This window comes from Engraulis encrasicolus, chromosome 1, assembly GCF_034702125.1.
Source record: "Engraulis encrasicolus isolate BLACKSEA-1 chromosome 1, IST_EnEncr_1.0, whole genome shotgun sequence".
Taxonomy (NCBI): domain Eukaryota; kingdom Metazoa; phylum Chordata; class Actinopteri; order Clupeiformes; family Engraulidae; genus Engraulis; species Engraulis encrasicolus.
This window is the reverse complement of record NC_085857.1, coordinates 19,229,759-19,245,681: the sequence shown is the minus strand read 5'-3', so window position 1 is coordinate 19,245,681 and position 15,923 is coordinate 19,229,759. Positions and strand designations below refer to the sequence as shown.

Here is a 15,923-nt window from a genome sequence, read left to right as displayed (position 1 = left end):
AAGTTAATGATAGTGGAATAACAAAAGAAACAGAAGTATCGAGAGCGAGGGATAACAGAAAGAGAGAGAAAGGCTGAGACAGATAGACACGATAGACTGGCATGACAGCAAAGGCAGAACACAACGACAGACAAGGAGATATTCAGAGGTGGAGAAGAAAGAGAGACAATAATGACAAAATAGCCTGAGACTGGGAGCTACTGAAAGAGAGAGAGAGAGCGAGCGAGAGAGAGAGAGAGAGAGAGAGAGAGAGAGAGAGCGAGCGAGAGAGAGAGAGAGAGAGAGAGAGAGAGAGAGAGGGAGGGGAAGTGAGGATACTGAATAGTTGAGGATGAAGGGATACAGCAATAAAACAAGCAACAAACGGTAATGGATACCCAAGTAAAGGAAGAGAGATTGAATGGGATTTATGGGGAAGATGGAGAGCGGGAAAGTCATGAGCCGAATAAGAGAAGAATACACAGACGCAGAAAGAAAGAAAGAAAGAAAGAAAGAAAGAACGAAAGGGCAATCGAACAAGCAAACGTGAGCGCTAAACGATAAGCCCCGTGCCCTGGCATGCACCATGCCGCCCCTTGCATTTCCACAGCATTAATGCTTTATCTCTGGCAGGCTGCAGTGGTATGCAGACGAACCAAGTCAGTCTGCAGGCAAGGGAGCGAGAGAGCGAGAGAGAGAGGGAGCGACTGTAAAGAAGAAGAGGGGGGAGGATCATTAGTGTGCGATTATGAGCACGAGGTGACGAGAGCCAAGCGGGGATATTTACGAGCACGGTTGTTTAGCAGCAGGCAGTGAAGCTGACAGGGAGTGGGGGGGGGAACAAAGGGAAAGTTGCCCGGGGCCAAGGAAGAGGGGGCCCAGAGTTGTGTGTCCTCATTACATTGTTTGTATAGGGCAGTGTTTCTCAAACTTTTTCAGACCGAGGACCACTTTGTCCCCCCAAATATGTTCAGGGACCGCCTACCAACTGAGTTGACAGTTGATGGGTGCTAATTTGACACTGGTAATTTTGATGCAGATCACTTTTTACAAGCCTGTCTTATTGTAGTGAAAATGCTATGTTTAGCTTTGTAATAATGTTACAATTATAGCTTACTCCTAGCTTGTCTTGGTAAAATAGAAATCCCCTCGCGGACCACCTGAGCTCTGTCACGGACCACTAGTGGTCCCCGGACCACACTTTGAGAACCACTGGTATAGGGTGAGGGAGCCGTTTAGATGATTGTCCCGGGCCCAGCCAAAGCTGTCGGCAAGGCAAGGCAAGTTTATTTGTATAGCGCATTTCATGCAGAGGTGCAACTTAATGTGCTTCACAAAATTAACAAATGCAAAAGAAAGGAAACAGGGAAGAAAGAAGGAAATAAATTCAAAGAGTCAAAGAACATTTAAAACAGTACGATAAAACATAAGGTAAAATGATAATAATAATAATAAAATAAAATAAACATAAAAATAAAAAATAAGAATTTAAGCTAGGGGAAAGCATCTGAGAACAGCTTTGTCTTGAGTCTAGATTTAAAGCTATCAATAGTGGGTGCATTTTTTACGTCATCTGGAAGCTGGTTCCAAAGCTTTGAAGCATAGAAGCTAAAGGCTGCCTCTCCACACTTTGTTTTGACTTTTGGAATCACCAGCAAATTCTCGGCCCTGGTGGCAGCAGGCATGCGGCGAGCGGATGGGCGGGTGGGCAAATGAGCAGAGGCAGGATGGGAGCATCGGCGTGCCAGGCGGCAAGCGATGTCTGATGTTTGCCTCCCCCCAAGGAACCCTCTAAGAGCCATGACCAGTCAAACATGTGGGTGTGTGGGTGTGGGTGTGGGTGTGTGTATGTGTGTGTGTGCACGTGCGTTCCTGTGTCTGCATGCCCGTGTGTCTAAGTACCTGTGTGTGCGTGCATGTTTTGGGAAATCACAGGAGGCAGAAAGAAAGAGTATAGAGAGATATTAAAATGGGAAGTGAGGAAGGTGAACAGGAGGAGGCAGAAGAAACAGAGAAGCAGAGAAAGGAGAGAGAGAGAGAGACAGACAGACAGAGAGAGAGACAGATACATATTCTCACACACCCACAGAGACACAACAAATAATAAACATATTTGTTAGACAGCCACTTAGACAGAGAGGCAGTCAGACACACAAACACACATGCACGCATGCAAACACACACACACACACACACACACACACACACACACACACACACACACACACACACACACACACACACACACACACACACACACACACACACACACACAGTACACAGATGCTTGGCTTATGGCCATGTGACAGAGTGACTGAGTGTGTGCACATGCTGTAATTAAAAGATTAGCATACGTCAAGCAAGCTAGCAAAATATGTCAGAAAAAAACACACACATTCACACATGCGGGCAATCACAGCCAGACACATACAAACCCACCTACACCCACACACAAGTGTACGCAGGCACTCAAACACACACACACACACACACACACACACACACACACACACACACACACACACACACACACACACACACACACACACACACACACACACACACACACACACAGGGGAGGGTCCATAAGGGTCCCCCTCTCAATATATGCAATGCACTGGGGACCCAATTCTGGGCCCTATCTCTTTCTGGGCCCGGGACAACATACCTGTTTGTCCCCCCCCTGTCAGCAGGTCTGCGCACGCACACACACACACACACACACACACACACACACACACACACACACACACACACACACACACACACACACACACACACACACACACACAATCCACGTGACGTCACACACAACCACAAAAACAGTTAATCAGTCATATTTATCACTTTAAAACACATCCATGCTTCTGGAATTTTTATCTCGTTTGCACATTTCAGGGGAAAAAACTTGAATAACAACCACAATGTCAAAAGTCCAACTCAATATAGAAGAATGGTAAATGGACTGCATTTATATAGCGCCTTTCCACTCCTTCGAGCACTCAAAGTGCTTTACATTGTATGCCTCAGATTCACCCATTCACACTCACAATCACACACCGGTGGCCGTGGCTGCCACGCAGGGTACCACCCTGCCACCAGGAGCAACTTGGGGTTAAGTATCTTGCTCAAGGACACAATAGCCTTGGTCTCATTAGCCGCGCTTCAGCGGCCCGGGGCCGCCCGGGGCTCAGGAGAGTGGCCGGCTCGGAGCTGCCGGCCCCGGGCCATTTTTTGCCTGATCGGACTCATAGCCGACCCCAGGCACATTCAGGTACACGCCTTGTTTGTGAAACGTCAGTCGGGCACAGCCCACTTTCGCCCCAAATCACAGAAGGACAACAACAGAACAACGACAAAGAAGGAGAAGAAAACGGAGCAAACTCTGCTGGAGCAGGTCGCCGTTTGGCTCGTAGCCTACGGACAAAGACGACAAGAACTGCAAAGAAAATGGCTTGCCTTTCAAGAACAGTTTTATTACATGGCAAAGTTGTCGATTCAGAAGCTGTATGGGACGCAGCGCATGTTAAGAAGACAAAGACGCATGAAAATACGAGCAGCTCGACAACTGAGAGAGTGAACAGAAGGAGACGTGCGAACATGCCCAGTTAATCCCCCCAATAGCGCACAGAAGCATGAGCCCCGGACATAGCGAGACATGAATGTGCAGGTAATTGAATAAGTTACCATGTGAAAGGAGACCAAATCCCGGAGACATAGCACCTTCATCAGTTGCTATAGAAAATTATGAGCCCCGGACATAGCGACACACCCCCTCGTTGCGGCGTGCCACCTGTCTATTCATGGTGAATGTGCAGGTAATTGAATAAGTTACCATGTGAAAAGAGACCAAATCCCGGAGACATAGCATCTTCATCAGCTGCTATAGAAAATGATGAGCCAGGGGAATAGCGACTATTTATTAAAGTAGCCACGGAAGTAGCGTAGCCTACAAGTCGTTCAATCTGCATAACATCGGTGTGTGTCCTGCAGGGAATTCTAAGTGTGCGCACTATGGCACATGTCTGCAAAACGTATGCCTATGGTTTAGTATGTCTGCAAAACATGAGACACTAGGGCAGCAGAGTGAGGATGATTTTAAATAGGCCTAAGTCAATAACAGCTGTGCTTTACGGTGTAATAATGTGGCTGCATGGGGGACTTATCGCTAAATTCTGGGCAAATTATTAGTTTGGGGTGTTTGGCTTTCTTATGGCATAATTTCATAAGATGCAACTTTGGCACTTCTGTTTGTGTTTTTAAAGTTATTTAGCCAACATAACTTTTTTGTTGTTATCAGGGCATCATGGGCACCACTACACTTAAACTTGGGATGTCATAGCTAGTCATGTTGGCTTTTTTCTGCTTTTAGCCGCCAACTCTTGTGCCATTATCGTGATTTGGCATGCTTTCCACTGGACACCAATAAAAAGTGTCTCACAAATACTCACACATGACATTTATGTCGGCTTATTTAGCTTTTGCGCTATTATCGCCGAAGGTCTGGTAGGCTATATCGCACGTGGGCTATATCGCCCGAGGTTGACCCCGCCTCCGAGCCTCGGCGGTGCTTGCTGGCCCATCGAATTCGACGGGCCAGGGAAAGCGGCCCTTAGCCCCACAACCTGGCCCGGCGGCCATCTTTAGCACCTAGCCCCCTTTTGATGAGATCACCGTCAGCCCCCTTTTGTCCGGGCCAGCCCGGGGCTGGCCCTGCAGTGAGACTAAGGCTAATGATGGAGATGGACCTTTGGGTTGCCGAACTGCTCCTCTACCACCTGAGCTACCACCGCCCACACACACTCCTACAATGAGCTCTAAACACTGTAAAAGCACAACTCAATATAAAAGTACAGAAATATTCACTGTCACTTTAATTTTTTATAATCAGTGGAACAAAAAAAAAATATCATATGTCAAAAAGCAAGAACAGAATCATTAACTATTTTCTAGTTAGCATGTAGTCTAGTCACCCAATTTCCACAATCAACAAGTGGGAATGAAAACAATCATGAATCAAAAAGCATCCAATCCTCTTAACGTCATAATCTTGATTGATGCAGCGAGAGCTGGACCACACCAACTGTGTGTTGAAAGAATGCAGTTAGTTTATGCCTTTTGTCGGGTCGAATCTCGTCACGTGATGCACAAGTGCGTTAAATTCGGTTCAGTTGAAGTTCAGACGAAACGAAATGTGTCCTGTGGGGATTCCAAACTTAAATAGTACAAACAGATGCCCCGCATACTGATAAACAAAGCGAATATAAGCATCTGTGCGGTTGTCTGCGTATACATTCATACATCCATACTTCATCCGTTTATCTCTACATTTGTTCTCTCTCTCTCTCTCTCTCTCTCTCTCTCTCTCTCTCTCTCTCTCTCTCTCTCTCTTTTTAATACAATAGCTAGAGGGTTTAAAAAAAATGTTTTCTTAAGCATAGACAAGATAAGTACGAAGCAGACAGTATTTGTCTTTAAACATGTGCCCCCTCCTTCTTCATAAATACAGACAAATACTGAAATACACACTCACACACACACATGTGCACGTACACACACACACACACACACACACACACACACACACACACACACACACACACACACACACACACACACACACACACACACACACACACACACACACACACACACACACACACACACACACACACACACACTTGGGAGAGCTGAGCCATGTGCTGTTTGCTCCCTGTGTTATGGCTGGGCACTGAATTCCCATGGCCACACACACACACACACACACACACACACACACACACACACACACACACACACACACACACACACACACACACACACACACACACACACACACACACACACACACACACACACACACACACAGCTCAAAAACATGACCATGTCTGTCTGCCTGAAACAATTGTGCGCCCAGATGCCATTTCAGCAGCATAACCAATCACAATGCTTTCTCACACACACCTTCGGGCCAAAAATGTCATTGGCCAAAAAATTGCCCCACCCATTTACGTATTTCCTACCAATCCAACAACATAGCTGGCTGTGTTTTTACAGATAGATGAATGAGGGGTATTGTCAATCAGGAATCACACCAGGGGGCAAATATTGTCTGATGCCAGCGCATCAGCCTTAATGAAAGTTGTCGAAGTGTGCAGAGAACATTCTAGCACGTAGTTCCGTTTCAATTCCTCTGGCTAATCATGTTTTCCGCTCCTCCTCTGCTCAGGAGATAAAAGAATGTCAGTGGAATTAATCGTCGTGCTAGCATGTCGATTTAATCATGGCAGGTACTGTAGAATGGAGGCAAGGGTATTGCTGGGCTCTAGATGTCTCGAAAAATAAGTAGACGTGTGGGCCCAAAAAGTACAGTTCAGAAGTTCGGAATGCACAAGGGCAGGTAGTGTACAGGGCAGGTAGTAGGCCTATACATTTGTTAGCGTATATGTGGAAGGAGTGCACACACACGGTACACACGTACACGCATATACACACGCGCACGCATGCATGCACACCTGCACTCACACACATGCACACATGCAAGCGACCACACACACACACACACACACACACACACACACACACACACACACACACACACACACACACAGAGTACACACAGACACAGAGTACACACATACACACACACACACATACACAGAGTACACACAGAGTACACATAGAGTACACACACACACAGAGTGCACACAAACATAGATACACACACACACACACACACACACACACACACACACACACACACACACACACACACACACACACACACACACACACACACACACACACACACACACACCTCAAAAGAACCATCTCCTCCAGGGCTTTGGAGTCTCGTACAGATTCTTGGCAGATCTTCCAGTCACACAGATGATGAACCCAACTCACAGGACAGAAGAAAAAACCTCTTTCTCGCTGGCAGCCTCTGACTTCGATATAAAATGCATTGTTGTTCATGAGCCGTACAGACAGCCAGTGTTGCCAGATTGGGCCGTTTCCTGTCCAATTGGGTTGCTTAGGATGCGGGTAAAAACGGGTACAAAGGGCATTTAGGCAGGATTTTAGTTAGAAATAGAATTTAGTTCAAATTGGGCAGGATTCAGTGCTTCCAGGTGGGTTTTGAGCATTTTTGGGCTAGAAATCATCTGTCTCATCTGGCAACCCTGCAGACAGCGGTACACTGGAGACTCAAAGACAAAGGAGAGAGGATTAGAGGTTGACATTGTCATGGAAGCTGACGAGAATGGGCAAAGGGGTCTGCTGTCCCGTGCCCAGGGAGGGAGGGGGCCCAGAATGTGGTCCTCATTGTGTGTATTGGTTGGTTGGGGTGAGGGGGGGTGGGGGTGGGGTGGATTGCTGCACAGGCCTACTGGGCCCAGGCCCAAGGGCCCAAGAGCCAAGGGGGCCCTGAAGCATAAGCCTCCATATCCATTTTCAAATTGCATTGATATTGCATATTTGACAATTGTATTTTCACATTTTCTCATAGGAAAAAATCCAAACCCCCAACAATATAGGGTCTCCTAAAGGGACTACCTTTTTCATGAATACTTAACACCAGCATCAAATTCAAAGTATTCATTATGACTGGAAAAATTGCACTTTTCATACATGAAAAGGGGGATCTTCTCCATGGTTCGCCATTTAGAATTTCCAAAAATAGCCATTTTTAGCTGCAAAAATGACTTGGACCATACTAGAAAATATTTGTTTAATACTTAGTAAACTTTCATGTAAAGATCAAATTTGGCAGTAGGCAGCCCAATTTCAATAAGCAGCATAGTTGCAGTACCTTTTTTGACCATTTCCTGCACAGTGTCCCTTTACGTAACATCTGGCCTAAAACTCTGCATTGTTCTGGAAACTAGCAATATCCATGGAGGGGGTCCTTTATTGCTGTCTGGCCCAAGGGCCCATGGAGTCATAACCCGCCCTGATCACACAGGTGTTGCCTTCAGTGACCTCTTTGTGCACTGAGGACATTCAGTCTTAGATCCCCTTTTATGCAGCCAGTATGTGCATATTTTTTGTAAACACATACTACTTTGAATCATTCATTTACATGAATTATGGAGACCTGAGGTGGATATCTTTTAAAGGTTGACACCAGGTGCACTGTAGCCTTCTTTGTGGGTTGAGAATTGATATTGCAAGGGGCTTACTATGTTTTTCTTTGCTGAGGGAAGGTTTTTTTGTTTAGGTGCACTTTCCCCAGATTCCAAAAGCCATTTCAGGTTCCACAGAGCTTTGGTTTGGGCTTCGGTTCAACATAGTTTTCGTAGGTAGAATCTTACCTAATCAATCAATGGTCTTGGTACATGTGTCTTTGGGAGCTCAGTATGGGGGAAAACCATGTTGAGAAAACTCATCTTGTAAGCAGGTGCTATTTTCAGGTAGCCTTTCCATGAAAGTCATTTCATTTTCTACCTAGTTTTATTGTGGGCTCTGGTTCTGTCAACATCATTTTTCAGGAGTAGAATCTGACTAAATCAAGCACCTTAAAAATAAAAAATAATTAGGGATAATTAGATATTTTGTAAGATTAATATAAGGCAGAAGTAGGTATATGGATTTTCATTTGCTGTGTAGGTGCCCTGTTGGTAGTTATTTACTGTACTCCTTGAACCATCAACCAGATGGGCTATGTTTGAAATGAGTTACAATTGAGACTTGCTGCCTTTCCGCATTGATTCACTGTGTTTATGCCTATGTTTGATTCAGACAGCCTTGGTGCCTTGTTGTCACCAAAGCCTTTCCACCATATTCAGGCCTAAATATATTTTGTTTTTACTCCAACCTCTTGCATTGTAAATAACTCGACTTTCAAAGCTGAACATCACATATTTTGTTTTTACTCCAACTTCTAGCATTGTGAATAACTCGACTTTCAAACTGAACATCACATATTTTGTTTTTACTCCAACTTCTAGCATTGTGAATAACTCGACTTTCAAACTGAACATCACATATTTTGTTTTTACTCCAACTTCTAGCATTGTGAATAACTCGACTTTCAAACTGAACATCACATATTTAGTTTTTACTCCAACTTCTAGCATTGTGAATAACTCGACTTTCAAACTGAACATCACATATTTAGTTTTTACTCCAACTTCTAGCATTGTGAATAACTCCACTCTCAAACTGAACATCACCTTAATCGGGCCCATGTCTTGGAAAATGATTCAGCAGAGTGTTCTCTCTGCTGTTAAAGTTCCCATGGCATGAAATTTACATGGTCCTTTGGTGCTTTGTATGGGTTTGCGGGGGTGTCAGGATGCTATATCCGCAATTTTTATCAAAATAATGCTGAAATGCGCCATTTAGGCCTCTTTGGTGAAAAGTCTCCTCTCCCAGTGCGTCGATCTGTAATGATATGCAACAGGAGGGGGAGGGGGGCAGGAGGGGGAGTGTCGTTGATGAGCGGGGGCGGAGCCGCGGGCTAAAGCTGTGTTGTGGTGGTGCAGCAGGTTAGCTGTTACCTAGAGTTAGCAATTTGCCCTAGTTAGCAATGGCACGTCCAGCACCTGATGGAACTTACTCTCGCTTGTTTTGACCCAAAGATGAAACATACTATTGCCTACCTGCTCATGGGCTTCAGCGCAGGATGCCTCAGAAGGGTGAGTTTGAAATGTTATGTCTGCAATTTTAATTTGTTGAATGGGTAGTTCTGAGCACTGTTGCTTGCCAGTGAGTTTGTAATTACAGCAGCAACCATTCACCACGCAATGACCTGGCAAGTCACCATCATTAATTACAATATTCTTTTTTTAACTTATGAGCAAACAACCCCATTTGATGTGTGTGTTGCACGTTACTGGCATCGCAACTGTCTCTAAACCCAGCAACTTTCTCAGTGTGGATGGTTAGCATGCAATTGCAAGTCCCCTTCCCCTTTGTAATGTTATGATGCAACACAAATGTGGTAAAAATGTTATAAATGAACGAGGGGGTAGTTGTCAGGTTATAGTAGACTTTTTACACCTTTGTTTACAACATTGTTCTGTTTCACCACTGCAATGCTTATCATGCATCACAAATCTGTTTGAGGAGGGTGGTGTATTACATGACAAAAGGGTACTCTATACTAGTTATGATGTATGCACTTCCTCACCATCGGCTGATCATAAAATGTGTCTACATACAACTTGGCTGCATTTGAACAGCACCCTGTGCACTGTCTGTGCTGGAGAATAGCCAGCTTTCCTTTGTCCAATAGCCTACATGGCATTCTAAAAATGCATCCATTATGTCTTGTATTCCAGTGATCCCCAACCTTTTTTGCCCTGTGTACCCCCTAATTAATTTAGTCATATCATGAGTACCCCCTCCTTCATGCTCTATATCAGGGGTGGGCAACTTTCATGATAAGGAGGGCCACATTTTTTTCATTGTGAACATTGGAGGGCCAGATGACTGCGGATCTGACTGCAGCTTGCAGATTCAAGGTGCAGTTGGTTGCTCAGTGGCCGCCGAAAAAGTTTGGAAGCAATGAGTGTTCTCTGTCAGCCAACAGTGTAATTTTAACAGATTGACTCAGTAGTGGTTTAAAAAAGTTTGTTCATTATAATTTATAAGTATGGTTTATCTATGGGCCGCACTTAGTAAGGAGGCGGGCCGCATGTGGCCCCCGGGCCTCCAGTTGCCCATCCCTGCTCTATATGATCCTCTATACCAATGTGAGTGCACTCCATACATTTGTTAGTATCACATTTTCCACGTACCCCTGGTTGGGAAACACTGTTGTATACAATGGTGAAATAGTCCATGCTCTGTTGACATCACATTTATCCATAGTTGCCAGTTAAGTTTCCATTGTGAAAATTGCATCATCTCATGTTTACCTGAGAGTAACCTGGCTATCAGTATCAGAAAACTGCTTTTTTTGTAATAAGGTTAGATGCTAGTGTGGAAACTGAGACAATGCCCACAGAAATAGATAACATTATGCTGCCTAGCTCAGGTCGCATTACTTTCATTTGACACCATCTGTGCATATAAGAGCAAACTTGCCATGTCTTATCTTTATCAGATCACTATAACTTGGAGAGAAGGCAGGAGAGCCACAACGCATGCTGGAACTTTTTGTACAGAGTTCAAGATCACCATAAGCGGCCAATTCAATTATGCAGACAGTGTGAAGACAGAGTGCAAATTTTATTTACAACGGCATCAAGAATATTAAATTGGAACATGTGAATATTTTATGGAAGGCAAATATTGTACTGAAAGAAGAACAGCAATAACAGTCTCTGTAACCATCTTTTCTATTTTTCCAGCCATTTCAGGCATTTGTCCATCAGTGATTCGAGTGTCGTCTTGCATATCCATGCCGAGTTCCCCGATGAAGGACGTTGGAACCTCGATACAAGGCTGGCGGTGACCTCCTCTGGCTGGCTCGTCTGAACTGTGCTGACTTGTCTTCTAGGGCACCAACATTGCATCAGTCGCAGGGTTTCCTAAGACCTTAGAATGCTATGTCATTTTGGAATTATTGAAGTAACACTATTAAAATGTTATGTCAGAATTAGTTGAACTGAATTCTTTTCAAATCTTACCAAAGGTTGGATTAGCTTTTGATGTTTGCCGGTGGTTGGTGTGCATTTTCATTCTAGAGGACAGCCATCTGTAAGAAGCGTCTGCAAGTACAAAAGACAATGTGTGAACAGAGTGTCCCTCTTATTTTTCAGTTGGTCAAGATGGTGAGGGTTAGCCAGTTTCAAAGACAAACCTCGTTATTGTCATTGGAAAGGATATGAAGGGTTCCTTCCTAAAACACTGCAAGAGCCATTTCATACTAATGCCATGAATTGTATTGTATAGTTATAATAATTACATCAAGTCAAGTATCACCTGAAACCGTGTGTGTGTGTGTGTGTGTGTGTGTGTGTGTGTGTGTGTGTGTGTGTGTGTGTGTGTGACATTGCCTTGTAAAGCAAATATAGACATCTCAACAGAAGAGTGTTTTCAGGGGGCATAGTCAAGGTATCCACTCCATTATCCAAACTCATGTCTTCTACTTGGGCTTGTGGCCCAACAACCTAGCATCCATGGAGAAAATAAGTTTCCCTGCTATGCACAACAACTAATCAGAAAATGACATTTGAATTGATATTTTGCGAGTTGTTTAATTGCCCATCTATCAGCATACCACATCATATTTTACAAGGCCACAAGCACAAAGGAGGATGGGAGTTTGGATAGTGGAAAGGAAACAAGGTAGGCCTACACGTTTTGCCATTTAGTGTAATCCTGCTTTAAAAAAGAAAAACAAAAAATCAGGCGCTAGAACAGGGGTACTCAATTAAAAGTCCCCGAGGGCCAGTTTTTCAAAATTCCTTTCAATAAAGGGCCGGGCCGACAGGACCCCCCCCCCCCAAAAAAAAATAAAAAAATAAAATATAAGTCCTTTGTAAGCACAATACACACGCACTCACACCCACAGCAGATATTTAGTTTCCAGTGACAGGATGGGAGAACATTTCTCTCCCTGCATTTTTCTGGAGCACTGTGGGGTGAGGTGCCTGCCTTACTCTAATTGCCACCCACCCTTTAGTATTTTTTTTTAATGACATAAGATTATCTGTTAGCCTATATTTGCAGACTACATTCATAAAGATTTATTTCTTAGTGAGAAAACCAATAAGCCTGAAGATAACGCTTTTCAAACAAATGTTGCTTATTATGACTTTGTTTATGCAGCTCTCACATGCATAATGAGAATCAGTGCAATAATGGACCCAACAAAGAGGACACATAGATAGGAGAACACCAGGTTTTGTCAACAAGAAAATGGCACATTTGATGCAGTGTTGATTAAATGCAAAAGCCAATAATAGTCAAGTTGCTCACAACTTTGTTTGCAGTCTTATGAGGGTCTTAGCATTCCAAACAAACTATTTGGGGACTGTTTAAAAGTGTGAAAAGCAATTATTAAGCAATTTGTTTTTAATAGGCTACCAATAGTTAGCTGCCAGCAGAGCTCAAACACAGTTTGCCTTCATTTGTGTTAGTAACTAGTTACAGCTACTGCTAAACCAATTCGAAGACCTAACACACTGTTTGCAATCAAATGTGGACCATTACTTTTCAAAAACGAGGCATAGAGAACTTTGTGAATAATTTATTTACAGGCTCTAATACAGTCCTTCCCTTGTAGTCTACCTCACAACCTGTAATGCCACCGTCGTAGGTGCTTCTGTCCGGAGCCTGCAGTGACAAACAGGGAGAAACTGCCTGAGGGGGCGGGGCACGGCATGCTTCTTCATAGCGTCTGTGGCGCGATTTCAAAATAAGAGCCGACAGCGCAATCGGACCAAATTTTTCGAAATTATTCGAGGGCCAAAAATAGATGCCCCGCGGGCCACAAATGGCCCGCGGGCCGCTATTTGAGTATAGGGGCGCTAGAACAACAAGATCCATCTTCTCACCTACACAGCATATAAGGAAAGACAACATTCTTTGGAGCAACTTGTTCCAGTTAGACAGATGCTGAGGCACTCAAGGTTGCATTTTTTTTTACTTTTTTATTTGGCTACAATGCTTACGCGTTTCGGCCCTTATGGCCTTCAGGGCGTATAAATTGCAACCTTTAGTGCCTCTGCATCTGTCTACCTGGACCAAGTTTGAGAGCCCCTACACTGATGAGCACCACGGAAAAAGGTGAAGATCCAGAGCACTCAAATTACAGGTACCTGCTTGTGTTTGATTCTTTGGAGCAAATTGGATGATGACTGAATGGGAAGACTCCAACGTAGTGGTGATGGAGGAGTTTTGCTTCATCATGTTGCCTTCTTCTACTCATCATGACCGTCTGTAACAGGAACTTCTGTAGATGAGAATTGCGGCCATTAGGAAAAAATACAGAATATAACTTTCCATGATCCACAGCCTCTCAAATTCTATACAAGAAAAATTTCTGAGTCAGAACAGAGACATAAATGTCAAGGAAACATAAACCCAATATTCGACTGCATCTGGCTTTCCAAGCTATTCACGGATAGGAATGAAAAAATGACAGACAGTGGGAGCAGGTTGCATAGCAACTCACACGTAACTCCACAGCTGCCTGCACTGGAGCAACGTAAGCTAGACAAGTGATCCGACTGCTGTATTCTGTGTACCTACCAGAGGTTACGCCAAATTTGTTATATGATGAAAACAAAAACGCAATCAAATGCCGTCACAACCACTAAATAGCAGCCTGTATCAACTGCTTGAAGTCTGTGTTGGATGTGTCAGCTGAGTTCGTGCAGCCACGCACACTGAGTAATTACCGTAATAGAACCCTTTGAACCCATTGAAGCCTACGTTTCAATGCAGTGGCCAGTCGCTCTACACTAGGTATAGTTAGGTGACCAAATCGAATCAAAGGCTTGCCTGGTCAATATGCTATGTTATGAGTTCGGTGTGTAGTCACAACTGAGTTTTCCGAACATACGGTTAGTTCGAACACCTGTTAGCTCAAGTTATAACATCCCTAGGTGAAACTAAGAACACCAGTCTCCATGGAAATGAACGGTGGCAGATGGACACTCCCAACTGAGATCACTCCCGGACGTGTAGCCCCAGGTGGTTTTATCACTCCCAGACGTTCGATCCCACCCGATTATATTTCACGTATTATCACTGCCACATACAAGCAATTTAGGATTAGGTTTAGAGTTAGGGTTAGGTTTAGGGTTAAGGAGCGATTGGGGTTGGGAGCGACAGTCTGGGAATCGAAATGAATATGTACCGCACCACCACAGCCAACAAAAAGGGTTTCCTAAATAAATCGTGTTTTCACCAACAACGTTTAAAATGCCTTGTTTTCAACCACAGGACCCTCCTTGGTCAACCAACGAAATGTTGAGCAATTTGGTCTTGTTAAATTGGCGTGTAATAGAATAATTGTCAACATCACATTCCTTGTTAGCTAGCTAGCTGGATGCCTGTGTTATTTGACTGCAGGTGGGCTAACATAGCCGCTAGCCCGGTCGTCAAGGTTTCATTTCCATCGAAACCATTTAGTTAATTGTGCTCATGCTTGATGTACATGTAAGTTCAAAAGACCATGGTTATATTTTACAGTCGATTTCCCAAGAAAAACAAGACAGAGTATGGCTATTTCTTTTGGTACAGTGTAGCTTTCATGGCTAATGTATGTTTTTTCCCCACTCCACAGCTAATACTGCAGGCTAGTTAGCCATGACACTGTAATACAGACTGGAAGCTTTTCATGACTTACTTGTTCAGGAGGCTTGGTGGTATTGATCCAGACTTCAGCGTCAGGTGTTGGCCATAACTTGCTCTGTATTGTCCCAGATTGTGAAAGCATTAGTCCGGAAAATGTTCCCTCAGACATTGAACCAGTACATATGTGGTGTTCTGCTGGTATTTATAGAGTTTTCAAATGAATGGGCGGGCTAGTGGGTGGAGAGAGGGCGTGGACGAGTTGAGAGCGAACGAGGGCAGGACGTCATCTCGGGCACACACGAGCTTTGCGTCAATTGGATGCTGTGTCAGAGTTTGTTTACAAACTGGGAGGAACCTCCAGCACAGCTCTGTGTACACAGTAACACATTGCAAACCACTGGGATGACTTCAGGAGGTCAGAGTAACTCATTTTAAGGCCCCAAAACATCATAAGGTCAAAATGTCATGCCATGGGCACTTTAATAACACTTTTCTTTGGACAGTCAACAAGGACCAGTGTATTGAGGTCATCGTCTGTCTCAATGAATATTTGTCAACCGTCAAACCGAATGTCACCTCGGCCAAGCCTGTCTCCAAACCCCGAACTTTTAACCGTGAAACGTGATTTAACACAAACGTCAACAGACTGTTTACCGATAATGGAACCATCTGAAGCGGATCATCTCTGAAGAGACATTCCAATTAAAGTGTGAACATTCTGTTGCTCCGTGGAACACCATGAAACATCT

The 15,923-nt window shown here is 44.1% G+C and overlaps 1 long non-coding RNA gene across 1 annotated transcript; it reads right to left on the bottom strand.

The window, feature by feature from the left end:
• Positions 1 to 11,513: 11,513 nt before the first annotated feature.
• On the bottom strand, positions 11,514 to 15,610 carry LOC134448953 (uncharacterized). The gene is made up of 3 exons (XR_010034878.1): positions 15,227 to 15,610; positions 13,692 to 13,825; positions 11,514 to 11,636 (listed from the first exon to the last, which is right to left on the bottom strand). It is a non-coding gene; the product is annotated as an uncharacterized LOC134448953 (long non-coding RNA).
• Positions 15,611 to 15,923: the final 313 nt, after the last annotated feature.